Raw genomic sequence first — 27,637 nt, 5'->3', positions numbered from 1 at the left:
GTGGACCACAAAAAATACTTTTCTAAATAAAGTGGACCACAAAAAATATAATTATTGTCTTTATTTGAACAAAAAATCTTAGGGTACATCCAACATATGTTTCTTATTGCAATGTAGTCCTTAAATAAAATAGTGAACATACTAGACAACTTATCTTTTAGTAGTAAGTAAACAAATGAAGATTGAGGGGCTCTTTAGCACTAAATGGAAGGACACTGCAGCAATGAGCACATTTGTCCAAAATATGATGCCATAGCACAAACAATAACACATATTTTCAGTGTTTTTGCTTAGTTAAAAAAATTAAAACAATTGCACTACGGCGATCAGCGAATAAAAGCCTATAAATTAACCGCACAGTTTTATAAGCCGCGGGGTTCAAAGCATAGGGAAAAAGTGTATGTATACTCTGCTCAAACATTTGTATTCATTTCCAACACCCCTATCTACAAAATAGTATCATTTGTGCTGGTATCGTATCACATCAGTATTGGCCTACAGTCAAGGCTGCAATATTGGTATCGGAAGTGGGGTAAACTAGTACGGGGAACCCCTATAATTATAATTAAGGTTTTAATTATGGGGAACCCCTATAATTAAGGCCTAATGCAGTTTTTGGGACACGTTATGGTAGCCATGAGTTTGTAGTAGCAATGGGTCAGAGGCGTGGACACAAGTCAGCGACTCCACCCTCCATCGCTCCTTTGACATTTGCTTTGTTTGTGTTACGACGCCGCATTAAAGACGCTTCTATGCAACAATCGCTTTAAATGTCGGAGCTGGTCGGTTATTTTTAGGCCATCCACACACACACACACACACACACACACACACACACACACACACACACACACACACACACAATACAGAAACACACACCAGTGCCACCTGCTTCCTCGCCATTTGCGGCCGCAGCTCATTTAAAAAAAAACTATTTAAAAAAGAAAAGAAAAGTGGAATAAAAGAACAAATAGGTTAAATGTAATGATAAATAGTTGCATTGTTTATTTTAATAATAATAATAATAATATTTTAAAATGTCATTGCTCAAAAAATAATAATGAATTAAAATCGATGTTATGAATTATTGACCTATTAAGAGCTCAAATTACTTTACATCAAAAATTACAATTTGAAATATGTTTTGGGGAAAATATTGCACATTTTGTGTGTTTACCATATAAAAAAAACTACATTTTTGTTTTTTGACAAAAAGGGCATAAAACAAACAAACATCAAAAAACAATAAAAACATGTAATTGACGAATAGATAGATCTGAAGTAGCGATGTAAACTTTGAAAGTAAAAAAAAATAAAAATGTATGACTCTTTTTTTAATGCTTTTATTAGTAGGGCCTTTATGGATCCTCAATCATTTTTGTGGGATTTTTTAAAATCGTCATTGCTTTAAAAAAAAAAAAAAAAACATCAAAATCAATGTTAAAAATTATTGACCTATTTAAGTCTCCAATTATTGCTACAGTGTAAGTAATGCGCTAGCTTGATGCTAAAATACATTGACTGATTAGCGTTACCGAATTTACATGGCAATTTCAACTCCTCCGAATGTGTTGATGAACACTACTACTAAGACGCACGTTACCATCAATAAGTACAATACTTAGAGCAGTGGTTCTTAACCTTGTTGGAGGTACCGAACCCCACCAGTTTTATATGCGCATTCACCGAACCCTTCTTTAGTGAAAAATAAAATGTTTTTTTTTTCAAAATCAAGACAGTTATATGTTTTTGGTAACACTTTAGTATGGGGAACATATTCTAAGTAACAAAGACTTAATTTAGAGTTATTTGGTTAGGGTTAGGGCCAGGGTTTGAGTGTTAGGGTTATAATAAGACCATGCCGAATAAGGCATTAATAAGTACTTAATAATGACTAGTTAAGAGCCAATATGTTACTAATTTGCATGTTAATAAGCAACTAATTAATGGTGAATATGTTCCCCATACTAAAGTGTTACCATGTTTTTTTACTGGTGCACAAAATGAACCGTGCATGAACATCACCTTGTTCAAAGAACAAAACCAACACAGTGCATAAACTCACAACAAATTACACACCTGCAAATCAGTGTGACATCTGCTGTTGCCGTATCCGTAATACGCCGATAGGGAGACGTTTTTATTTACACGATGAGTCGGGTGTGTCTTGACCTCCGCCGAACCCCTGAGCCCGACTCACCGAACCCCTAGGTTTCGATCGAACCCAGGTTAAGAACCACTGACTTAGAGTGTTAACACTTTTTAGGGCGCAACAGAACAAAGACCAAAGTGGCTGTCCTCAACACACCCTAAACTCTACACCGCTGCCACCTAACTTCATGTCATACTTGCAAACGAGATAATATACAACAACTTAATCAGCTCATTTTTAAATGTCATTTGTTACCCAAAACAATAGTTATTAAAACACTTAAGTACCCAAAATTGGTACCCGAATCGAGGCCCAATTTGACCATAAAAAAGTGACTGAAGAAATATTATTTTACTTTTTCTGTTTTTTTTTTACTCGTCATTGCATTCGCCGTACATTTTCCAGCTGCTAGTGGAGGTGTGGCTACACTTTCACTTCAAAACAACAAACCTCGTCTTTTTGTTGTGGTTGTCCTTTTGAACACGAATCATTTTGACAATTTGTGTATCTGCAGGCTGATTGGATCGTGCCGAGCTGCTGCAGGAGCTGGCCTGAGTCACGCACACACCAAAGGTAACGTGGCTTTCTTCTTAAAGCGTTGGGGGTTTTTTTGCCTTGCCGGCCAGCCCTTTTCCCCTCGGGGTAGAGAGCGGTGCGGGCAGGAACCACGTGCACGTTTATGTAGGGCGGACGCGCCGCGCAGAGCAGCCACGAGTGACATCTGACTGCAAGAAGGAGTCAGTTGAGACATCAGCTGATGAAAGCGTGACCGAGAACTCGTATTAATATCGTGGAAGTGCGTTAATAGTGCGTCAATCCTTATGTAAAACAAGAACACACACACTTGGCTTTTTTAAGCCTTCAAAATGGTAAGTAAATAGCTATTAATTGAGTCAACAGATGGAGGGTCCCCTCATTATAATCTCTAAAAACATCCAAAAAGCACCAACAATACTCCATTTACATGTCGTGACTTGGAAATTAACCAAATATGAGTGATATTGTTTTTACAAGCGCTAACGCAGACAGACTATTTTAGCTGCCCGTTGATAGCAGCGAGCTCATACTATTGTTGACACACTAACTTCTGCTTGGTCTCAAACTTCCATCCATTTCCTACCACTTGTCCCTTTCGGGGTGGCGGGGGGTGCTGGAGCCTCTCTCAGCTGCATTCGGACGGAAGGCGGGGTACACCCTGGACAAGTCGCCACCTCATCGCAGGGCCAACACAGATACACTGCAAAAAGTCAGTGTTCAAAAACAAGAAAAAAAAAATACAAAAATTAGGAGTATTTTATTTGAACTAAGTTAAAAGTTAAAGTTAAAGTACCAATGATTGTCACACACACACTAGGTGTGACAAGATTATTCTCTGCATTTGACCCATCACCCTTGATCACCCCCTGGGAGGTGAGGGGAGCAGTGGGCAGCAGCGGTGGCCGCGCCCGGGAATCATTTTGGTGATTTAACCCCCAATTCCAACCCTTGATGCTGAGTGCCAAGCAGGGAGGTAATGGGTCCCATTTTTATAGTCTTTGGTATGACTCGGCCGGGGTTTGAACTCACAACCTACCGATCTCAGGGCGGACACTCTAACCACTAGGCCACTGAGTAGGTAAGCAAAATTATCTGCCAATAGAACAAGAAAATTCGACTTGTCAAGACTTTCCAAAACAAGCAAAATTAGCTAACCTCAATGAACCCAAAAATACCTTAAAATAAGTATATTCTCACTAATAACAAGTGCACTTTTCTTGGTAGAAAAAAAAATTAGATCTTTTTGCTCAATATGTTGAAAAATATTCTTAAGTTAAAGGGGAACATTATCACCAGACCTATGTAAGCGTCAATATATACCTTGATGTTGCAGAAAAAAGACCATATATTTTTTTAACCAATTTCCAAACTCTAAATGGGTGAATTTTGGCGAATTAAACGCCTTTCTAATATTCGCTCTCGGAGCGATGACGTCACAATGTGACGTCGCATCGGGCAGCAATCCGCCATTTTCTCAAACACTGAGTCAAATCAGCTCTGTTATTTTCCGTTTTTTCGACTGTTTTCCGTACCTTGGAGACATCATGCCTCGTCGGTGTGTTGTCGGAGGGTGTAACAACACGAACAGGGACGGATTCAAGTTGCACCAGTGGCCCAAAGATGCGAAAGCGGCAAGAAATTGGACGTTTGTTCCGCACACTTTACCGACGAAAGCTATGCTACGACAGAGATGGCAAGAATGTGTGGATATCCTGCGACACTCAAAGCAGATGCATTTCCAACGATAAAGTCAAAGAAATCTGCCCCCAGACCCCCATTGAATCTGCCGGAGTGTGTGAGCAATTCAGGGACAAAGCACCTCGCTAGCACGGCAAGCAATGGCGGCAGTTTGTTCCCGCAGACGAGCGAGCTAAACCCCCTGGATGTCTTGGCTCACACCGTCCCGAAGATGATCAAGAGAAGAATATCGACCCTAGCTTCCCTGGCCTGCTGACATGAGGGTATGTCTACAGAATATATTAATTGATGAAAATTGGGCTGTCTGCACTCTCAAAGTGCATGTTGTTGCCAAATGTATTTCATATGCTGTAAACTTAGTTCATAGTTGTTAGTTTCCTTTAATGCCAAACAAACATACCAATCGTTGGTTAGAAGGCGATCGCAGAATTCGTCCTCGCTTTCTCCCGTGTCGCTGGCTGTCGTGTCGTTTTCGTCGGTTTCGCTTGCATACGGTTCAAACCGATATGGCTCAATAGCTTCAGTTTCTTCTTCAATTTCGTTTTCGCTACCTGCCTCCACACTACAACCATCCGTTTCAATACATTCGTAATCTGTTGAATCGCTTAAGCCGCTGAAATCCGAGTCTGAATCCGAGCTAATGTCGCTATAACTTGCTGTTCTTTCCGCCATGTTTGTTTGTGTTGGCTTCACTGTGTGACGTCACAGGAAAATGGACGGGTGGTTAAAATCAGGCACTTTGAAGCTTTTTTTAGGGATATTGCGTGATGGGTAAAATTAAAAAAAAAACTTCGAAAAATATAATAAGCCACTGGGAACTGATTTTTAATGGTTTTAACAATTCTGAAATTGTGATAATGTTCCCCTTTAAGTAAATGCTAGTGCCATTATCTTGACATAATGATATGCGCTCGGCATTACATTTCTTGAAACCAGCAAACTTATACTAAAAACTAGTTTATTTTTCTTGATGGAAAGGCAACAAGGCAACTGCTTGTTACTCTCGGGGTCTCCTAGCCGCTCAGGCAAATCATATTGTCTAAAGATGCATTTTTCCATCGACAACATGACATCACCGCGCCAAGTGCGTGCTCTTTCAGTCAATTAGTGCGCATATATACAGCCTGGCTGTATATATGAAGAATTTATCTGAATGTGCGTGAGCTATTTCTGTTCAAAATAGTTTGAAATGTCACATGTTAAATGTTTAAATATTAACTGTCAGTTTGCTGTACTATATGAGTATGTATTTTCTATTGTTTCATTGAAAATAAAACAGCAAAGTCCATTTGGCGGTCATTTGTTTTAATTATGAGACACAATTGTGTCAAAATCATGATTTTTTTTCATGCTTGAAGTAAGAAATTATTACTTGAAAAAAAGTAGTTTTATACTTGTGAGTGTTGATGACACAGCTTTGCAACAGTTGATACTTGATATTCTAGTTTCAAGCGTGTTTTACTCAATATAGGTCATAAAATCTCAGCGACAAGCTGTAATATCTTACTGAGATAATTTAGGACCAAAACCCTTAAAACAAGTAAAACACTAACATAAAATCTGCTTAGTGAGAAGAATTATTTTATCAGACAGAAAATAAGCAAATATCACCCCTATTTGAGATTATTTAATCTTACTTAGATTCATACTTGCCAACCCTCCCGGATTTTCTGTGAGACTCCCGAAATTCAGCAGCTCTCCCGAAAACCTCCCGGGACAAATTTTCTCCTGAAAATCTCCCGAAATTCAGGCGGAGCTGGAGGCCACGCCCCCTCCAGCTCCATGCGGACCTGAGTGACGTGTCCACAGCCTGTTTTCACGTCCGCTTTCCCACAATATAAACAACGTGCCAGCCCAATCACGTTATAACTGTAGAATGATCGAGGGCGAGTTCTTGGTTTCTAATGTGGGTTTATTGTTAGCCAGTTTCATTAACGTCCTCCCAGCGCGGCAACAACACACAACAACAGCAGTCACGTTTTCGTCTACCGTAAAGCAGTTCGTCTGCCGTAAACAGCAATGTTGTGACACTCTTAAACAGGGCAATACTGCCATCCACTGTACATGCATATGTGACAATAACATCTACGGCTTTTAGAGAGCGCAGTGCACAACTGCGCACACAACAAGGAGACGAAGCAGAATGCATCATCAGAGAGGGTGTTCAGCATGGTTAGAAAAATAGTGACAGAGAATAGAACAAGGATGGACAATTCAAGCCTTAACTCAACAATGAGTAGATGAGTGTTTTGTGTGTGTATATGTGTAAATAAATGAACACTGAAATTCAAGTATTTCTCTTATTTATTTATATATATATATATATATATATATATATATATATATATATATATATATATATATATATATATATATATATATATATATATATATATCTAGAATACACTGAAAGTCAAGTATTTCTTATATACAGTATATACATATGAAATACTTGACTTGGTGAATTCTAGCTGTAAAGATACTCTCTTAACCACGCCCCCGCCCCACCCCCGACCAGCGTCCTGGAAGAGTTAGTGCTGCAAGGGGTTCTGGGTATTTGTTCTGTTGTGTTTATGTTGTGTTACGGTGCGGATGTTCTCCCGAAATATGTTTGTCATTCTTGTTTGGTGTGGGTTCACAGTGTGGCGCATATTTGTCACAGTGTTAAAGTTGTTTATACGGTCACCCTCCGTGTGACCTGTATGGCTGTTGACCAAGTATGAATTGCATTCACTTGTGTGTGTGGAAAGCCGTAGATATTATGTGACTGGGCCGGCACGCAAAGGCAGTGCCCTTAAGGTTTATTGGCGTCATAAATTTTACTTTTTGAAACCGATACCGATAATTTCCGATATTACGTTTTAAAGCATTTATCGCCCGATAATATCGGCAGTCCGATATTATCGGACATCTCTACTTAAAACTAATTTCCCAAACACTGCTTGTGAGTGAATGCCAACGTTCACTTTATCTCTTGGGCAACATGAAGGCATATCTCTTCCAGCCGGTGCAGAGCCCCCACGTGACGCTATCAGCCAATCAGATAGATAGATAAAATAGCACATTTTACTTGGAAATACATTTGAGATTGTATTCAGGGATGCTGTTCACACTTCGGTACACTTTTCTCAAAATAAATATATAAAAAAAAGTAGGGATGTCCGATAATGGCCTTTTGCCGATATCAGATATTCCGATATTGTCCAACTCTTAATTACCGATACCGATATCAACCGATACCGATATATACAGTCGTGGAATTAACACATTATTATGCCTAATTTGGACAACTAGGTATGGTGAAGATAAGGTCCTTTTTAAAAAAAATCATAAAATAAGATAAATAAAATAAAAACATTTTCTTGAATAAAAAAGAAAGTAAAAAAATATAAAAACAGTTACATAGAAACTAGTAATTAATGAAAATGAATAAAATTAACTGTTAAAGGTTAGTACTATTAGTGGACCAGCAGCACGCACAATCATGTGTGCTTACGGACTGTATCCCTTGCAGACTGTATTGATATATATTGATATATAATGTAGGAACCAGAATATTAATAACAGAAAAACAACCCTTTTGTGTGAATGAGTGTGAATGGGGGAGGGAGGTTTTTTGGGTTGGTGCACTAATTGTAAGTGTATCTTTTGTTTTTTATGTTGATTTAATAAATAAATAAATAAATAAAAATAAAAAAACGATACCGATAATAAAAAAAAAACGATACCGATAATTTCCGATATTACATTTTAAAGCATTTATCGGCCGATAATATTAGCAGGCCGATATTATCGGACATCTCTTAAAATAAAAGGTAAATGAATCTGTGGCAGGGTCAGGCAAACCAGGTGCTGTTTATTCAGCTTTAACCAGTTTGCTGTCTAAAGAAGCAAAATATTTGTCGATATTTGTCACGTAAAAAGAAACTAGTTAAAAATCAATCTAAATAAACATAATTATAGCTATTGATACTTAAAATGTAGCTACTGCCATCTTGTGGAGTTACATTTCTTCTTTTTTTTTTTACGTCAGGAGATTGCCTACAGCCACAGCTGTTAATGCCAATGTGACTACAAACAATACATATCTGTGCCTACTTAAACAGGGCAATTCTTCTTATGTCATATTTCATTCCAGTCATCCTGCAGAAGTGAGTTTGTGGACGAACTGTAAATGCATCCAGTGGGTGCGCGTACACTTGAAAGTACATGGCGTGTATATAAATATATGTACGCAGAGTGCTTGTTTGAGGTTAGAAGGGTGTGTCCTGCCTGCAGTAGAGGAGCTGGATTCAAAGGAAGGCCACCGTGTGAGAGGTGCAGTGTTGCATCGTCAGGGAACGTGTGTTGTGTTGCCGGATGAAACCCAGGCTGCTGCTCTGCCAGAGAATAAGAGGACGGAGCAGGAAGGATTGACAACTGAGATTCTATTTAGGGCTGCTGCAAACGATTACTTCTTGAATTGTTTAATCTGTCCCCAAAAAAAATGTTGATTAAAGTGCAGGCTTGGGAAATTCCCGCGATTTTTAAACACTCATTTTCGCGTCAAAATATCACTTCCAGGTTTTTTGATTAAATATTCAAATCCAAACAGAAATTGCTGACATTCGCCTCACTCGCCGGCGACTTCTTCTTGCCTAAACGCCGCACGGAGTTGCAGGACAGGGAGACGATCAGAAGCACCGAAACATCTAGCTAGTTAGCATCGTCTAGCGAGCATACTTGTTGTTTACAATCCGAACACTGTTAGTTACAAAGAGTTGTAGAGCAGTGGTGTCCAAAGTGTGGCCATTTGCGGCTCATTTTTAACGGCCACCGGCACATTTCAAAAATGCTATTTAAAAAAAGTGGAATAAAAGAAAGAACAGGTTAAATGTAATGATAAATAGTTGCAATGTTGAGTTGAATAATATTAATATTTTTTATTCAAAAATGTCATTGCTCAAAAAAAAAATAATTTAAATAATTAAAATTGATGTTATGAATTATTGACCTATTTCAAGGCTGCAATTACTTAACATCAAATATTACACTTTGAATTTTGTTTTGGGGTAAATATTGCACATTTTGTTTTACCATATTAAAACCCGTTTTCTTTGACAAAAAGGGCATAAAACAAACAAGCATCAAAAAACAATAAAAACATGTAATCGACAAATAGATCTGAAGTTGATCTAGAGATTTAAGCTTTGAAAGCAAAAAAATGTATTACTCATTTTTAACACTTTTATGAGTGGGCCCCTTTTGGATCCTCAAATAGTTTTTATGGGATTGTTTTAAACTGTCATTGCTTAAAAAAATAATACATCAAAATCAATGTTATAAATTATTGACCTATTTAAGTCTCCAATTATTTCACATAAAAAATTTAAATTTTTTGAGGCATAAAACATTGAATATTGTGTTTTTGGCATAAAACAGTACATTCATAAAAATGAAATAAATTACTTTGTATCGACAAAACTGAAGTTGATTTAGAGATTTAAGTGTTGAAAAAAAAAAGTATATTATATGACTTATTTTTACCGTTTTTATGACTGACTCTCCGGGAGCCCTAATTTTTCCCCAATTTTCCTCTTTTCCCCCAATTTTCCTTTTTTAATTCCTCCAATGTTCCTCTTTTTTTCTTCAATTTTCCTATTTTTTTCCTTAAATGTTCCTATTTTTTTCCCTCAATTTACTTATTTTTTCCTTCAATTTACCTATTTCTCCCCAATGTTCCTCTTTTTTCCCCAATTTTCCGATTTCCCCCCCAATTCTCCTCAAATTTCCTCTTTTTTTCCCCAAATTTCCAAATTGTTCCCCTCAATTTTTCTCTTTTTTTCACTCAATTTTCCTCTTTTTCTACCAATTTTCCTCTTTTTTTCCTACATTTAAATTTTTTCACCCTCAATTTTCGTCTTTTCCCCCTCAATTTTTGTCTTTTTCTACCAATTTCCCTCTTTTTTTCCTCAGCTTTTCTCTTTCCCCTAAATTTTCCTTTTTTCTCCTCAATTTTCCTTATTTTTCCCAATTTTCCTCTTTGTTTACCCAATTTTGCTCTTTTTCTACTAATTTTCCTCTTTTTCCTACATTTTTCTTTTCCCCCCTCAATTTTCCTCTTTTTTCCCCTCAATGTTCCTCTCAATTTTCCTCTTTTTCTACCAATTTTCCTCTTTTTCCTCTAAATGTTCCTATTTTTTCCCCTCAATTTTCCTTATTTTTCTCAATTTTCCTCTTTTTCCCCCAAATTTTCTCTTTTTTCCCCTCAATGTTCCTATTTTTTCCCCTCAATTTTCTTATTTTTTCCCTTCAATTTTCCTCTTTTTCTCCTCAATTTTCCTCTTTTTCCCCCTCAAATTCCCCCCCCTCAATTTTCCTCTTTTTTCCCCTCAATTTTCCTCTCAATTTTCCTCTTTTTCTACCAATTTTCCTCTTTTTTCCCCAATTTTCCTCTTTTCCCCCTAAATGTTCCTATTTTTTCCCCTCAATTGTCCTTATTTTTCAAAATTTTCCTCTTTTTTCCCCAAATTTCCTCTTTTTTACCCTCAATGTTCCTATTTTTTCCCCTCAATTTTCTTATTTTTTCCCTTCAATTTTCCTCTTTTTCCCCTCAATTTTCCTCTCAAATTTCCCCCCCCCAATTTTCCTTTTTCCCCCAATTTTCTTTTTTTCCCTCAATTTTCCTTTTTTTTCTTCTAATTTTTTTAAAGTGTGCTCACATACTTTGACGAGTAGATTTACTTCATTTAATAAAAAAGTAATACAAAAAAAAATCTAATTTTTAAATGATTTTTTGTGCAATTTTACAAGTGAAAATTCCCCCAAAAATACATCAACAAAGTTCTTGTCCTAGAGACTACTGGACTCGGTCTTCCTCCACTGTCCTGAGAATTGCCCTTGATGCCTTTTGAAGTAGTCGTGTGAGAAGTCATGTTTCAGTTACAAAGCACTGATTGTTTTTTCCAGAACTATAACACTGGATGGACTTTGACCTTTTCCTCCCCTCAAATGGCTCCTTTTCTACAGAGTTGCACATTTCACATTTCTTTCAACACAACTATTTATTTAAAAGAAAAAATGGATTCCTATATTTGCAGATCAAATGGGATGACGGCCATTATGAAATACCGACACAGTATCAGTGGAGTGTCAGTACAGTTAGTGCATGTTCCAAACACTCACACAGCCTCCTTTACCCATCACTATGATGTCGTCTTAGTTGCTCTGATTATATTTCCATTTAACTTCTGTTTATGCTAAAAAAAAATTGAGTGGCGACAAATCTAGTGGAGACTCTGAAATGACAAGCCCATATCGCTCTTCTCAACGAGCACCGGCTCCTGCTGTGGCCCCTCCCCCATCTAAAAGCTTCACGGGCAACTCATCTTGTGTCGGGATTGGTACCGAATCCGGTGCTCTTTTGTCACCAACCAAATCCCGCGGGTCTTGTCTTGTTACCATACCAGGGTCGCGCTTGAGGCACTTGGCTATCACTCCAGCAGCACAAAGAGCGGCCCCAACCAATTGCACTTTTCAGTGCCAACACAGTAATTGACTAAAAAAATGCTCCAATGTAAGTAATGCGCTAGCTTGATATACATTGACTGATTAGCATTAGCAAATTTACATGGCGGCACGTTACAATCAATAAGTACAATACTTAGTGTTAACACTTTTTAGGGCGCAACAAAGCAAAGACCCTCCAGGCCGTGACCGCTGACGTTTCGCCATACACCTTAGATATGAGATATGGAACATGACCTATGCTAACTGTTAGCAGGCTAAAGTTAGTACACTAACATTAACAAACTAGCTTTTTTTTTTTTAAATTTTACAACAGTTTACCCCAAATAGCATATATATTGGTACTTGACATGTGCTAACTGAATTTTACACTTTTTTTGCTAATTATGTCGCCATACACCTTAGATATGAGATATGGAACATGACCTATGCTAACTGTTAGCAGGCTAAAGTTAGTACACTAACATTAACAAACTAGCTTTTTTTTTTTTTTAATTTTGCAACAGTTTACCCCAAATAGCATATATATTGGTACTTGACATGTGCTAACTGAATTTTACACTTTTTTTGCTAATTATGTCGCCATACACCTTAGATATGAGATATGGAACATGACCTATGCTAACTGTTAGCAGGCTAAAGTTAGTACACTAACATTAACAAACTAGCTTTTTTTTATTTTTTTTATTTTGCAACAGTTTACCCCAAATAGCATATATATTGGTACTTGACATGTGCTAACTGAATTTTACACTTTTTTTGCTAATTATGTCGCCATACACCTTAGATATGAGATATGGAACATGACCTGTGCCAACTGTTAGCAGGCTAAAGTTAGTACACTAACATTACATACTAGCTTATTTTTTTGATTTTGCAACAGTTTACCCCAAATAGCATATATATTGGTACTTGACATATGCTAACTGAATTTTACACTTTTTTTTTGCTAATTATGTCGCCATACACCTTAGATATGAGATATGGAACATGACCTATGCTAACTGTTAGAAGGCTAAAGTTAGTACACTAACATTAACATACTAGCTTCTTTTTTTAATTTTTGCAACAGTTTACCCCAAATAGTTTATATATTGGTACTTGACAAATGCTAACTGAATTTTACACTTTTTTTGCTAATTATGTCGCCATACACCTTAGATATGAGATATGGTACATGACCTATGCTAACTGTTAGCAGGCTAAAGTTAGTACACTAACATTAACATACTAGCTTATTTTTTTGATTTTGCAACAGTTTACCCCAAATAGCATATATATTGGTACTTGACATATGCTAACTGAATTTTACACTTTTTTTGCTAATTATGTCGCCATACACCTTAGATATGAGATATGGAACATGACCTATGCTAACTGTTAGCAGGCTAAAGTTAGTATGATAACATTAACATGCTAGCTTTTTTTTTTTTTTTTTATATTTTGCAACTGTTTGCCCCAAATAGCATATATATTGGTACTTGACATATGCCAACTGAATTTTACACTTTTTCTAGATCATTTCGCAGCCGTACACTTTAAACTCATATAACTTGGACGCGTTTCTCGCGATATCGCGCGCTCCGCTTGGAAGCATCAACAAGCAGAACCAGCATCTGGACCACGAGGACCACTTGCACACACGCCTTGAGCGGAAACCTTTTTTAAAGCTACTTCAGCGTTCCTCCACCGCGCTGCGTTCCCACAGGGCTATAAGGCCGCCTCGTATTTTTAGGCAGGACTTGTGGAGCGAGGCCATAATTGACATCCAGGGCAAAATGAAAGGAATCCATAAACATCAGAATGTGGTCTTCAATAAAAGCATGTTTCAATGTTGGACGCTCCTCAAGTGACGTCACTTTAATAACAGCGCTACCTAGTATCAAAATGTCTTTTGATACTTTTTGATACTTTTCTAAATAAAGAGGACCACAAAAAATGTCATTAATGTCTTTATTTTAACAAAAACTTGTATGGTACATTAAACATATGTTTCTTATTGCAATTTAGTCCTTAAATAAAATAGTGAACATACAAGACAACTTATCTTTTAGTAGTAAGTAAACAAACAAAGCCTCCTAATTAGTCTGCTGACGTATGCAGTAACATATTGTGTCATTTATCATTCTATTATTTTGTCAACATTTTGAGGGACAAACTGTAAAAACGGATTATTAATCTACTTGTTCATTTACTTTTAATATCAGCTTATTTTCAGTTTCAACATGTTCTATCTACACTTCTGTTAAAATGTAATAATCACTTATTCTTCTGTTGTTTGATACTTTACATTAGTTTTGGATGATACCACACATTTAGGTATCGATCCGATACCAAGTAGTTACAGGATCATACATTGGTCATATTCAAAGTCCTCATGTGTCCAGGATAGAGATGTCCAATAATATCGGACTGCCGATATTATCGGCCGATAAATGCTTTAAAATTTAATATCGGAAATTATCGGTATCGGTTTCAAAATTATCGGTATCTGTTTCAAAAAGAAAAATGTATCACTTTTTAAAACGCCGTAGGGAGAAGTACAGAGCGCCAATAAACCTTAAAGGCACTGCCTTTGCGTGCCGGCCCAGTCACATAATATCTACGGCTTTTCACACACACAAGTGAATGCAATTCATACTTGGTCAACAGCCATACAGGTCACACTGAGGGTAGCCGTATAAACATGACAATGTTGAACAATTTCCCTTGTGGATCATTAAAGTTTGTCTAAGTCTAAGTCTAAACAACTTTAACACTGTTAGAAATATGCGCCACACTGTGAACCCACACCAAACAAGAATGACAAACACATTTCGGGAGAACATCCACACCGTAACACAACATAAACACAACAGAACAAATACCCAGAACCCCTTGCAGCACTAACTCTTTCGGGACGCTACAATATACACCCCCGCTACTCTCCCACCCCCACCTCAACCTCCTCATGCTCTCTCAGGGAGAGCATGTCCCAAATTCCAAGCTGCTGTTTTGAGGCATTTAAAAAAAATAATGCACTTTGTGACTTCAATAATAAATATGGCAGTGCCATGTTGGCATTTTTTTCCATAACTTGAGTTGATTTATTTTGGAAAACCAACAAAATTAGGCATAATAATGTGTTAATTTCACGACTGTATATATCAGTATCGGTTGATATCGGAATCGGTAATTAAGAGTTGGACAATATCGGAATATCGGATATCGGCAAAAAAAACATTATCAGACATCTCTAGTCCAGGAACATATTTACTTACTTTATAAACATAATATGAAATAAAAAAAAATTTGTGACAATAAAAAATATTGATGTAATCATAGTAGTATCGACTAGATACGCTCTTGTACTTGGTATCATTACAGTGGATGTCAGGTGTAGATTCACCAATTGCATTTTGTTTACATTCAGGAGTGCTATCTTGTTAGCTATTGTATCCTCCTACGGTGTGTAGTGAAGCATGTTTAGATATTCCTCGTCCTCCAGTGATAATGAGACTTGTAAGAAACTTGCTTTATTTGTCGCCATGGAGACAAGGATTAGTGATTTAGAAGTAGCTAAAAAATGGACATTAGCCGCGAGCTAGCCATGTCTTAAAGTACCTCTTCCTGAGGGTCTTTCAGTGTTATAACTTCACCTTTATCTTTAGTTTTTAGAACAAAATGCGTCCGTTCTCCCTTTTCTGTCTCCACAGTGTGTCTGCTTGTAAGTACTCCGTGTGTGTGTGCATTGTCGAACATGCTTCTCTGCTCGTAAAACAAGCAATGTCATGCCAGTTTCAAAAAAAGGGGGTGGAACTTCTACCTTTAAGGCGGTATAGTACCGTTTATGAATCATTAGAATTGCAGTACTTTACTAGTATACCGTGCAACCCTAGCGCCACCATGTGGTGTATTTGTAGGACTCAGCATGTTTTAACACATTTTCCTGCCTTTTGTCAACAAGGGTCACTTACACAAACATGCCGTTGTCATGACGACTGTCATTTTTCAGAACGTTGGGAAGTTCTGAGGCTTTTTTTTTTTCATTACTATTGAATCAACCTGTAATTGTATTTATTGTTATGTATTTATCAATATTTTAAGTGTTCCTTGTAGGGGTGCTATTTAGCAACCGTTTATCTCAGAGAACATATAAATTGCTACTTAACATATGCTAACTGAAATTTACACTTTTTTTTTGCTAATTTCTCAGCCGCACACTTTAGAGTCATATAACTTGGAACTTGACACATGCCAACTGTTAGCATGCTAGGCTGCTAATATTAACATGCTAACTTATTTTGATAATTTTGCAGTTGTTTACTTCAGAGAACGTAAACATTTGATATATGCTAACTGAATTTTACACGTTCTTAAGCTAATTCCACAGCCGTACACCTTAGAGTCGTATAACTTGGTAGTATGCTAACATAAAATGCCAACGTTTTTTGAGAAAATTTTCCAAATGTTTATATCAAAGGGCATATAACTTGGTACTTTATATGTGCTAACTAAATTTTAAACTTTATAGCTAAATTTGCAGTCGTCCACTTTGGACGACTGCAAATTGGTACATGGCCTATGCTAACTGTTAGCACGCAAATGTTAACATGATCATATTCTAACATTAACATGCTAACTAATTTATCAAATGTTGCCATCGTTTACCCCAAAGGGCATTTAACTTGTTACTAGACGTATGCTAACTAAATATTTACACTTTTTTTAAGCTAATTTCGCAGCGGTACACTTTAAACTGATATAACTTGGTACATGGCCTATGCTCACTGTTAGCACGCTAATGTTAACATGATATTCTAACATTAACATGCTAACTAATTTAGCAAATTTTGCAACCGTTTACTCCAAATGGCATTTAACTTGTTGCTTGACATATGCTAACTACATTTTTACACTTTTTTTCAGCTAATTTCGCAGCTGTACACTTTAAACTGATATAACTTGGTACATGGCCTATGCTAACTGTTAGCACGCTAATGTTAACATGATGATATTCTAACAATAACATGCTAACTAATTTAGCTAATTTTGCAACCGTTTACCCCAAAGGGCATTTAACTTGTTACTTGACATATGCTAACTACATTTTTACACTTTTTTAAGCTAATTTCGCAAGCGGTACACTTTAAACAGATAACTTGGTACATAGCCTATGCTAACTGTTAGCACGCTAATGTTAACATGATCATATTCTAACGTTAGCATGCTAACTATTTTAGCAAATTTTGCCATCGTTTACCCCAAAGGGCATTTAACTTGTTACTTGACATATGCTAACTACATTTTTACACTTTTTTAAGCTAATTTCGCAGCGGTACACTTTAAACTGATATAACTTGGTACATGGCCTATGCTAACTGTTAGCACGCTAATGTTAACATGATATTCTAACATTAACGTGCTAACTAATTTAGCAAATTTTGCAACCGTTTACTCCAAATGGCATTTAACTTGTTGCTTGACATATGCTAACTAAATTTTTACACTTTTTTAAGCTAATTTCGCAGCGGTACACTTTAAACTGATATAACTTGGTACATGGCCTATGCTCACTGTTAGCACGCTAATGTTAACATGATATTCTAACATTAACATGCTAACTAATTTAGCAAATTTTGCAACCGTTTACTCCAAATGGCATTTAACTTGTTGCTTGACATATGCTAACTACATTTTTACACTTTTTTTAAGCTAATTTCGCAGCTGTACACTTTAAACTGATATAACTTGGTACATGGCCTATGCTAACTGTTAGCACGCTAATGTTAACATGATGATATTCTAACATTAACATGTTAACTAATTTAGCAAATTTTGCCACCGTTTACCCCAAAGGGCATTTAACTTGTTACTTGACATATGCTAACTTCATTTTTACACTTTTTTAAAGCTAATTTCGCAGCTGTATAATTTTAAACTGATATAACTTGGTACATAGCCTATGCTAACTGTTAGCACGCTAATGTTAACATGATCATTTTCTAACATTAGCATGCTAACTATTTTAGCAAATTTTGCCATCGTTTACCCCAAAGGGCATTTAACTTGTTACTTGACATATGCTAACTTCATTTTTACACTTTTTTTAAGCTAATTTCGCAGCTGTACATTTTAAACTGATATAACTTGGTACATGGCCTATGCTAACTCTTAGCACGCTAATGTTAACATGATGATATTCTAACGTTAACATGCTAACTAATTTAGCAAATTTTGCCACCGTTTACCCCAAAGGGAATTTAACTTGTTACTTGACATATGCTAACTAAATTTTTACACCTTTTTAAGCTAATTTCGCAGGCGTACACTTTAAACTGATATAACTTGGTACATGGCCTATGCTAACTGTTAACACGCTAACGTTAACATGATATTCTAACATTAACATGCTAACTAATTCAGCAAATTTTGCAACTGTTTAAATTTGTACACTTTTTTTAAGCTAATTTCGCAGCTGTACATTTTAAACTGATATAACTTGGTACATGGCCTATGCAAACTGTTAGCACGCTAATGTTAACATGATGATATTCTAACAATAACATGCTAACTAATTTAGCAAATTTTGCAACCGTTTACCCCAAATGGCATTTACTGTAACTTGTTACTAGACATATGGTAACTAAATTTTTACACTTTTTTAAAGCTAATTTCGCAGCTGTACACTTTAAACTGATATACCTTGGTACATGGCCTATGCTAACTGTTAGCACGCTAATTTTAACAAACTCATTTTGCTAATTTTGCAACCGTTTACCCATAAGGGCATTTAACTTGCTACTTGACATATGCTAACTGAATTTTACACTTTTTTAAAGCTAATTTTGTTGTGCGTGAAACCACCAATTCCTTGAGGGACTGTTTCATTATGATTATTGAAAATGCCGTCCGTGTAAAGATGATATTATTGCTCCGTCAGAGAGGTGTTATTTCACAACATTTCCAGCCTGTTGTGTGTCGGACGTGAGGGGAAAATGGCGGCTGCACCGTGACGTGGCTCCTCCGTAGCGTTAACGTGATTTTTATGGGTCTCTATCGGACAAAACCAAGGAAGAGGAGCAGAGGAAGTGAAATCTGCCAGATCAACAATGATATCACTTCCCCTGAGAGCCAGCACGGGAGGATGACATCATTTCCTCTTCCTGCCCCCAACCCCACGCCAGCAGGGAGGAGTATACAGTAAATCCTGGGGGAGGCGTGGAGGCGTGCTGAGTCCGTCCCCCGCCCTGCGCTTCCGCTCATTTCTTTAGCCGATCGATGTTTGGAGCATTTGACTGCAGTCGATGTGCACGCCATGAAGGAGACGCTCGCGAGCAAAGATGTTTGTTAGCTTAATGGCGACCCGCCCCCCTATTGTGTGTTGTGCTGACCTCAGCGCCCCCTGCTGTGGAACACCAAACAGCCAGAAATGTGGGCCAGATGTACGTTTTCTATTTTGGCTGCCGTGGTAACGGACAAGGAGGAGGCGGTGATGATGATGGACTGTTGAGAAGGCGTTTTAGGGGTTTTTATGCTGCTTAGGAAGCAATGGCGGTAGTAGATAACCACTACATATCCCACCGGACATCTTACAGTGTTTTTCACTGCATTCCAATAAGTGAATTAAAACTCAAATGGACCGTTCCCTTAATTCAGGGGTGCCCATTACGTCGATGGCGAGTTACCGGTCGATGGCGGAGGGTGTGTCAGTCGATCGCCAGCCAGGCATTAAAAAAATAGTCCTAAAAGTAAAGATGTCCGATAATGGCTTTTTTGCTGATATCCGATATTCCGATATTGCCCAACTCTTAATTACCGATTCCGATATCAACCGATACCAATATATACAGTCATGGAATTAACACATTATTATGCCTAATTTTGTTGTGATGCCTCGCTGGATGCATTAAATCACGGGTGTCAAACTCTGGCCCGCGGGCCAAATTTGGCCCACTGTGTAATTTCACTTGGCCCTTGAGGCGATATCAAATTAACACTAAAGCTGGCCCGCCGATCCTCCAGCCAGCCAGCCAGCCAGCCAGCCAAGTCCCGTAACATGTGCAGTATGATATAGGTTACACTGAGGGTAGCCGAATAAAAAACTTTAACACTGTTAGAAATATACGCCACACTGTGAATCCACACCAAACCAGAACCCTTTGCAGCACTAACTCTTCGGGGACGCTACAAGGTGTGTGTGTTTGTGTGGGGGGGGGGTATTTTGTAGCGTCCCGGAAGAGTTAGTGCTGCAAAGGATTCTGGGTATTTGTTCTGTTGTGTTTATTAAAGTTAAAGTTAAAGTACCAATGATTGTCACACACACACTAGGTGTGGTGAAATTTATCCTCTGCATTTGACCCATCCCCTTGATCACCCCCTGGGAGGTGTGGGCAGCAGCGGTGCCGCGCCCGGGAATCATTTTTGGTGATTTAACCCCTAATTCTAACCCTTGATGCTGAGTGCCAAGCAGGGAGGTAATGGGTCCCATTTTTATAGTCTTTGGTATGACTCGGCCGGGGTTTGAAACCCACAAGCTACCGATCTCAGGGCGGACACTAACCACTAGGCCATTGTGTTACGGTGCGGATGTTCTCCCGAAATGTGTTTGTCTATCTTGTTTGGTGTAGATTCACAGTGTGGCGTATATTTCTAACAGTGTTAAAGTTTTTATACTGGCACCCTCAGTGTAACCTGTATCATTGTTGATGAAGTATGCGTTGCATTCGCTCATGTGTGCGTATAGAAGCCGCACATATCTTGTGACTGGGTCTGAATGATGTTAGAATGGATGAAAAGCGGACGTGACGATAGCTCGTAGAGTACGTTTAGGGTTAATTTGTTCAACCTTGGCCCGCGGCTTTGTTCAGTATTCAATTTTGGCCCACTCTGTATTTCAGTTTGACACCCCTGCATTAAACAATGTAACAAGGTTTTCCGAAATAAATCAACTCAAGTTATGGAAAATAATGCCAACATGGCACTGCCATATTTATTCTTGAAGTCACAAAGTGCATTCTTTTTTTTAACATGCCTCAAAACAGCAGCTTGGAATTTGGGACATGCTCTCCCTGACAGAGCATGAGGAGGTTGAGGTGGGGGGGGTTAGGGGGTAGTGGGAGGTGTATATTGTAGCGTCCCGGAAGAGTTAGTGCTGCAAGGGGTTCTGGGTATTTGTTCTGTTGTGTTTATGTTGTGTTACGGTGCGGATGTTCTCCTGAAATGTTTGTCATTCTTGTTTGGTGTGGGTTCACAGTGTGGCGCATATTTGTAACAGTGTTAAAGTTGTTTTTACGGCCACCCTCAGTGTGACCTGTATGGCTGTTGACCAAGTATGCTTTGCATTCACTTGTGTGTGTGAAAAGCCGTAGATATTATGTGATTGGGCCGGCACGCAAAGGCAGTGCCTTTAAGGTTTATTGGCGCTCTGTACTTCTCCCTACGTCCGTGTACCACTCCGTACAGCGGCGTTTTTAAAAGTCAGAAATTTTACTTTTTGAAACCGATACCTATAATTTCCGATATTACATTTTAAAGCATTTATCGGCCGATAATATCGGACATCTCTACCTAAAAGATAGCGATCATCAATTTTCACCGAGATGTCACTTTCGTCACTTGATTGACATTCACAACACCCGAGGGTCTTGTGAGATGACGCTGGCTGCTACCAGATCATTATTAAGAAAAAATAAATTATAAATGGGTTATACTTGTATAGCGCTTTTCTACCTTCAAGGTACTCAAAGCGCTTTGACACTATTTCCACATTCACCCATTCACACACACATTCACACACTGATGGCGGGAGCTGCCATGCAAGGCGCTAACCAGCAGCCATCAGGAGCAAGGGTGAAGTGTCTTGCCCAAGGACACAACGGACGTGACTAGGATGGTAGAAGGAGGGGATTGAACCCCAGTAACCAGCAACCCTCTGATTGCTGGCACGGCCACTCTACCAACTTCGTCACGCCGACAGACAGGAAGGCGAGAAACACTTTTTATTTCAATCGTACGTGCCGTCAAAAGACTCAAAGACCGACCGCGCAGTTCCTGTCTTCACAATGAAAGTGATGCTCACAATAAAAGTGATGCTCCATCCTGCCTGCGCTAACAAAATAAGAGTCTCAGAAAGCTAGCACACACAAGCTAGCAAGCAACTGAGTTTGCCGCCAATGCATAGAAGCTGGACGAATAAGATGCCAAAAACCTACCACTTTCATGTGGTGTGGAAGTTGTCAGCACTACCGTCTGATTCCAATCAATGCAAATCATCAGAATCAGTTAATACACCAACTTATATTCATGTCTTCATGTGTTAAACATGCATGTATATTCATTAAAACACCTTTAACATGTGAACAAAAACGGCAAAATAAATAAATATAAATTATTTATATATATATATATATATATATATATATATATATATATATATATATATATATATATATATATATACACACACACACGTGCGTGTATGTATGTATGTTTGCCTCTTGACATCCAAATCGCTGCCCACTTTGAGTATTTAACAATAGAAAAGCGCGATATACAATCTAATCCATTATTATATATATGCATGTATATGTATATGTGTGTATGTATATATGTATATGTGTGTATATATGCATGTATGTGTGTGTGTGTGTGTGTGTGTATGTGTGTGTGTGTGTGTGTGTGTGTGTGTGTGTGTGTGTGTGTGTATATATATATATAAATAAAGTTGATTTGATTTGATGTGTGTATATATATATATATATATATATATATATATATATATATATTATATATATATATATATATATATATATTTATATATATATATATATATATATATATGTATATATATATATATATATATATATATATATATATATATATATATATATATGTATATATATATGTATAAATTAATGAATGAATGAAGTAGAGCACCTCGACTTGGTCATTTAAAAAGTAGCTCGCCTGCTGAAAAGGTGTGGGCACCCCTGCCTAAATTAATATTATTATGATTGTTATTTTGTTCACCAATTGATTTCGAACACAACAAACTACTCAGTTCAAACAAAAGAGGGCATCTCCAATACAAAATATTCATCTGCAAAAAAAACTATAATTGAAAAAAATAATTAAAAGAATCATTGAAACATAGTGTGTCCAAAAATGAAAATAATTATTGTTACATTTATTATGATTCCTATTTGTATTATTTGTGCTATTATTAGGCTATTTCATTTTATTTATTTTTCATTTTATTTGTATCATTATTCCTATTCAAATTATTATCAATATTATTGCTATTCATTAATTTTCTACCACTTGCCCCTCCTGGGGTCGCAATGTATGATTGCTATATTACGATTAATATATTTTTGTTATTGTTTTTATCATCATTGTTATTATTATTATCGTCATTGTTATAATAATATTGTTACTACTAACTAGAGTGTCCGCCCTGAAATCGGTAGGTCGTGAGTTCAAACCCCGGCCGAGTCATACCAAAGACTATAAAAATGGGACCCATTACCTCTCTGCTTGACACTCAGCATCAAGGGTTGGAATTGGGGGTTAAATCACCAAAAATGATTCCCGGGCGCGGCCACTGCTGCTGCTCACTGCTGCTCTCACCTCCCAGTGGGTGATCAAGGCTGATGGGTCAAATGCAGAGAATAATTTCGCCACACCTCGTGTGTGTGTGACTATAATGGGTACTTTAACTTTAACTTATTATTGCTATTATTGATACTGTTAATATTGTTAGTATTACTGTTATTACATTATCTACGTACATAATATACTTACATTGTAGTTATTTTATACTTGTTAATTATTTTATACTTATTTTGTTCTTACGCTATATACTTACATTATTTCTACATTGTACTTTGTACTTAAATTATATTTACTTTGTACTTACATTATACTTACTTTCTACAAGGTTTTTCCGCAGCGCTTTGTTGTTAAGGCGGCCGACTTAACAACAAAGAGCCACCGCCTAAACTAAAGTCTTAACAAGCTGCTCCGCTTAATTGTGCCTCTGCCTCTGTCCGTCCGTACGTCTCTGCAGGACCCAGCATTGTCCCACCCACACAACCATCTGATTGGTTACACGTAGAGCGGTAACAGCCAATCAGCAGTGCGTATTCAGAGTGCATGTAACAGCCAATCAGCAGTGCGTATTCAGAATGCATTTAACAGCCAATCAGCAGTGCGTATTCAGAGCGCATGGACGCAGTGCTCAGGCAGGCAGAGAGGAGAGACGGTGGGTTGAGCAGAAAGGTGTTTAGCAGGTGAGCATAATGCAGCGGACTCTCCCCAAATTATAATAAACACTTCCAAGTCAACTACTAGTAACATCACTTTGAGCCCGTTGACGTTCTAGAAACATAAGCGGCAGCTCAGCTCACTCGCAGTCCTTGAGGTGAAGGCTAATTAGCTTTTAGCTTAACGTTAGCTCATTTTGCGGTGTGTGCGTGTGTGCGTGCCTGCGTTACGGACAGCAAATCGCTGTCTGAGAGAAAGACAAGCATTATTGACATACAGTTAACAACTACTTTTTCTGTGTTTATTGAGCTGTGTTGAAGCAGCAAAATAGGGCATTACGTTAAATGAACAGTTTCTGTCTCTGATAGTTGATACAATAATGTAAGTGCATCATAAAGCCTACATGAACTCCATGGTGTTCAGGGATGAATAGTCTCTCCTATTGCTATTGTACTATTTGTTTCAGCTATAGTTACATTAATCATTAGTAAGGTAGCAGCTTAGTTTTGAATGGCAGGGTCCCTGCTATCACATGATGATAAAAAATATAACATTTACATAATAAAAATCATCCTTGTTCCATACGTCTTACTTCCTGCTTCCTTATTCCCGACTTCCTACTTCATGCTTCCTTGTTTCCTACTTCTTACTTCCTGACTTCCTACTTCCTGCTTCCTTGTTACCTACTTCTTACTTACTGCTTCCTTATTCCCGACTTCCTGCTTCCTTGTTCCCTACTTCTTACTTCCTGCTTCCTTATTCCTGAATTCTTACTTCCTGCTTCCTTGTACGTCTTACTTCTTCCTTGTTTCTTACTTCCTGCTTCCTTATTCCCGACTTCCTGCTTCCTTGTTTCCTACTTCTTTATTCCCGACATCGTACTTCCTGCTTCCTTGTTCCCTACTTATTACTTCCTGCTTCCTTGTTCCCGACTTCCTGCTTCCTTGTTTCATACTTCTTACTTCCTTATTCCCGACATCCTACTTCCTGCTTCCTTGTTTCCTACTTCTTACTTCCTGCTTCCTTGTTCCCGATTTCCTACCTCCTGTTTCCTTGTTTCCTACTTCTTTATTCCCGACTTCCTACTTCTGCCATCCTTGTTTCCTACTTCTTACTTCCTGCTTCCTTATTCCTGACTTCCTACTTCCTTGTTTCCTACTTCTTACTTCTTGCTTCTTTCTTCCCGACTTCCTACTTCCTGCTTCCTTGTTGCCTAATTCTTACTTCTTGCTTCCTTATTCCCGACTTCCTTCTTCCTTGTTCCCGACTTCCTGCTTCCTTGTTTCATACTTCTTACTTACTTATTCCCGACATCCTACTTCCTGCTTCCTTGTTTCCTACTTCTTACTTCCTGCTTCCTTGTTCCCGATTTCCTACCTCCTGTTTCCTTGTTTCCTACTTCTTTATTCCCGACTTCCTACTTCTGCCATCCTTGTTTCCTACTTCTTACTTCCTGCTTCCTTATTCCTGACTTCCTACTTCCTTGTTTCCTACTTCTTACTTCTTGCTTCTTTATTCCCGACTTCCTACTTCCTGCTTCCTTGTTGCCTAATTCTTACTTCTTGCTTCCTGACTTCCTACTTCCTTGTACTTTTACTTCCTGCTTCTTTATTCCCTACTTCCTTCTTCCTTGTTTCCTACTTCTTTATTCCCGACATCGTACTTCCTGCTTCCTTGTTCCTTACTTATTTCTTTCTGCTTCCTTGTTCCCGACTTCCTGCTTCCTTGTCTCATACTTCTTACTTCCTTATTCCCGACGTCCTACTTCCTGCTTCCTTGTTTCCTACTTCTTACTTCCTGCTTCCTTATTCCCGACTTCCTACTTCCGGCATCCTTGTTTCCTACTTCTTACTTCCTGCTTCCTTATTCCCGACTTCCTGCTTCCTTGTTGCCTACTTCTTACTTCCTGCTTCCTTATTCCCGACTTCCTGCTTCTTTGTTCCCTACTTCTCAATTCCTGCTTCCTTATTCCTGACTTCCTACTTCCTGCTTCCTTGTACTTCTTACTTCCTGCTTCCTTATTCCTGACTTCCTACTTCCTGCTTCCTTGTTTCCTACTTCTTACTTCCTGCTTCCTTATTCCAGACTTCCTACTTCCTCGTTTCCTACTTCCTTATTCCCGACTTCCTGCTTCCTTCTTCCCTGAGTGTAAATGTCCAAGAGTGTTTGATGCTGACTCCTCACAAATAAGAAGTATGGGACGGTCGCTGCATTTTGATGATGTCAGCTTTTCTCTGCTCGTTCTGTGAGTTTGCCGCCAGTCAGTTGTGGTGCAAGTGCAGCTGCGGACTTCTTCCTCACACACTGAGACTTCTGTGCTGCTCCAAATGACAGAGCAGCCTATTTCCACAAGCATCTAATTGTATAGCACCGCAGTGTGTGTGTGTGTGTGTGTGTGTGTGTGTGTGTGTGTGTGTGTGTGTGTGTGTGTGTGTGTGTGTGTGTGTGTGTGTGTGTGTGTGTGTGTGTGTGTGTGTGTGTGTGTGTGTTGGCTACACGTGTCATCAGAGAGGGGCGACAACATAACAGCAGCCTAGAAATAGCAACGTGTGCTAGATCACACCCCGGCGTCCCCGCCTGGGTGCTATGGCGGGCTTAGCTTCAACGGCGCCCTGTGCGAGACCCCCCCCCCCCCCCCCCCCCCGCCCTTTGGTGCACCTGGTTGCATTGACTTCCCAGCATGCCTTGTGCATTATTTATAATAATTTATTTGATCACTCATATTCCATCCATCCGTCTTCATGTGTCCTAATCTGCCATAAAGTGTACTCATGATGCATGTAATACATGATCATGGCCACCGGATGGCGCTTCAATCCTTGACCTGTTTGTTTGATATACATTTTAAAAATCGAAAATAGATTTATGTAGCTTCTCATTACAATTTCTTAGTTACCACAATCTTTGTCCATATTAGCATTATTTAATTATTAGTAATAATAATAATGGTAATATTATTAACAGTGTTAGTAATTATTATTATTAGTACTTTAATACTAATAATAATCAATCAAAAAAATATACAGCCCTTATTCACAAGTGCCTCAAAGAGTTTCACAAACTCAATAATATATATTGATAATAATGAATAATTTAATAATATTAAAAATCAAATACAAAGGAATAAACTCATAATAATGATATTACAAATAACGACAATAATAACAAAAAAGTGATAAGATTAATGATAATGATAATCGTAATAAGAATAATGATAAGAATTATATGAATAAATATGCTAATAACGGTCATAACAATAATGGCAATACAAATACTAGTGATAAGAATTATAATAACGATCATGACAAAAAATTATAAGAATAATGATATAATTATAATAATGATAATACGAATAACAGTACTAATAATGATCATTATAATTATAGTTTATAGGATAATAATATTAATTGTTCATCTAACTGATAAGCTCTTTGTGAATGAAATAAAAAAAAATCTAATGTAAACCAATTTCAATCCACATCTAATCCAGATTGCATA

The 27,637-nt window shown here is 37.8% G+C and overlaps 1 protein-coding gene across 2 annotated transcripts in view; it reads left to right on the top strand.

Annotated features, from left to right (window-relative positions):
* raph1a (Ras association (RalGDS/AF-6) and pleckstrin homology domains 1a) overlaps positions 1 to 27,637 on the top strand; it is a 104,035-nt gene that overhangs the window by 42,256 nt on the left and 34,142 nt on the right. For both annotated transcript variants that reach the window (XM_061970933.2, XM_061970932.2), the window contains exon 2: positions 2,667 to 2,725. The gene's annotated coding sequence lies outside the window, so the exon portion shown is untranslated. The remainder of the gene's footprint in view (positions 1 to 2,666; positions 2,726 to 27,637) is intronic.

Source organism: Nerophis lumbriciformis, linkage group LG13 (assembly GCF_033978685.3).
Source record: "Nerophis lumbriciformis linkage group LG13, RoL_Nlum_v2.1, whole genome shotgun sequence".
Lineage (NCBI taxonomy): Eukaryota > Metazoa > Chordata > Actinopteri > Syngnathiformes > Syngnathidae > Nerophis > Nerophis lumbriciformis.
Note: the sequence above shows the minus strand (reverse complement) of the source record. Positions and strands in the feature narration are given on the sequence as shown.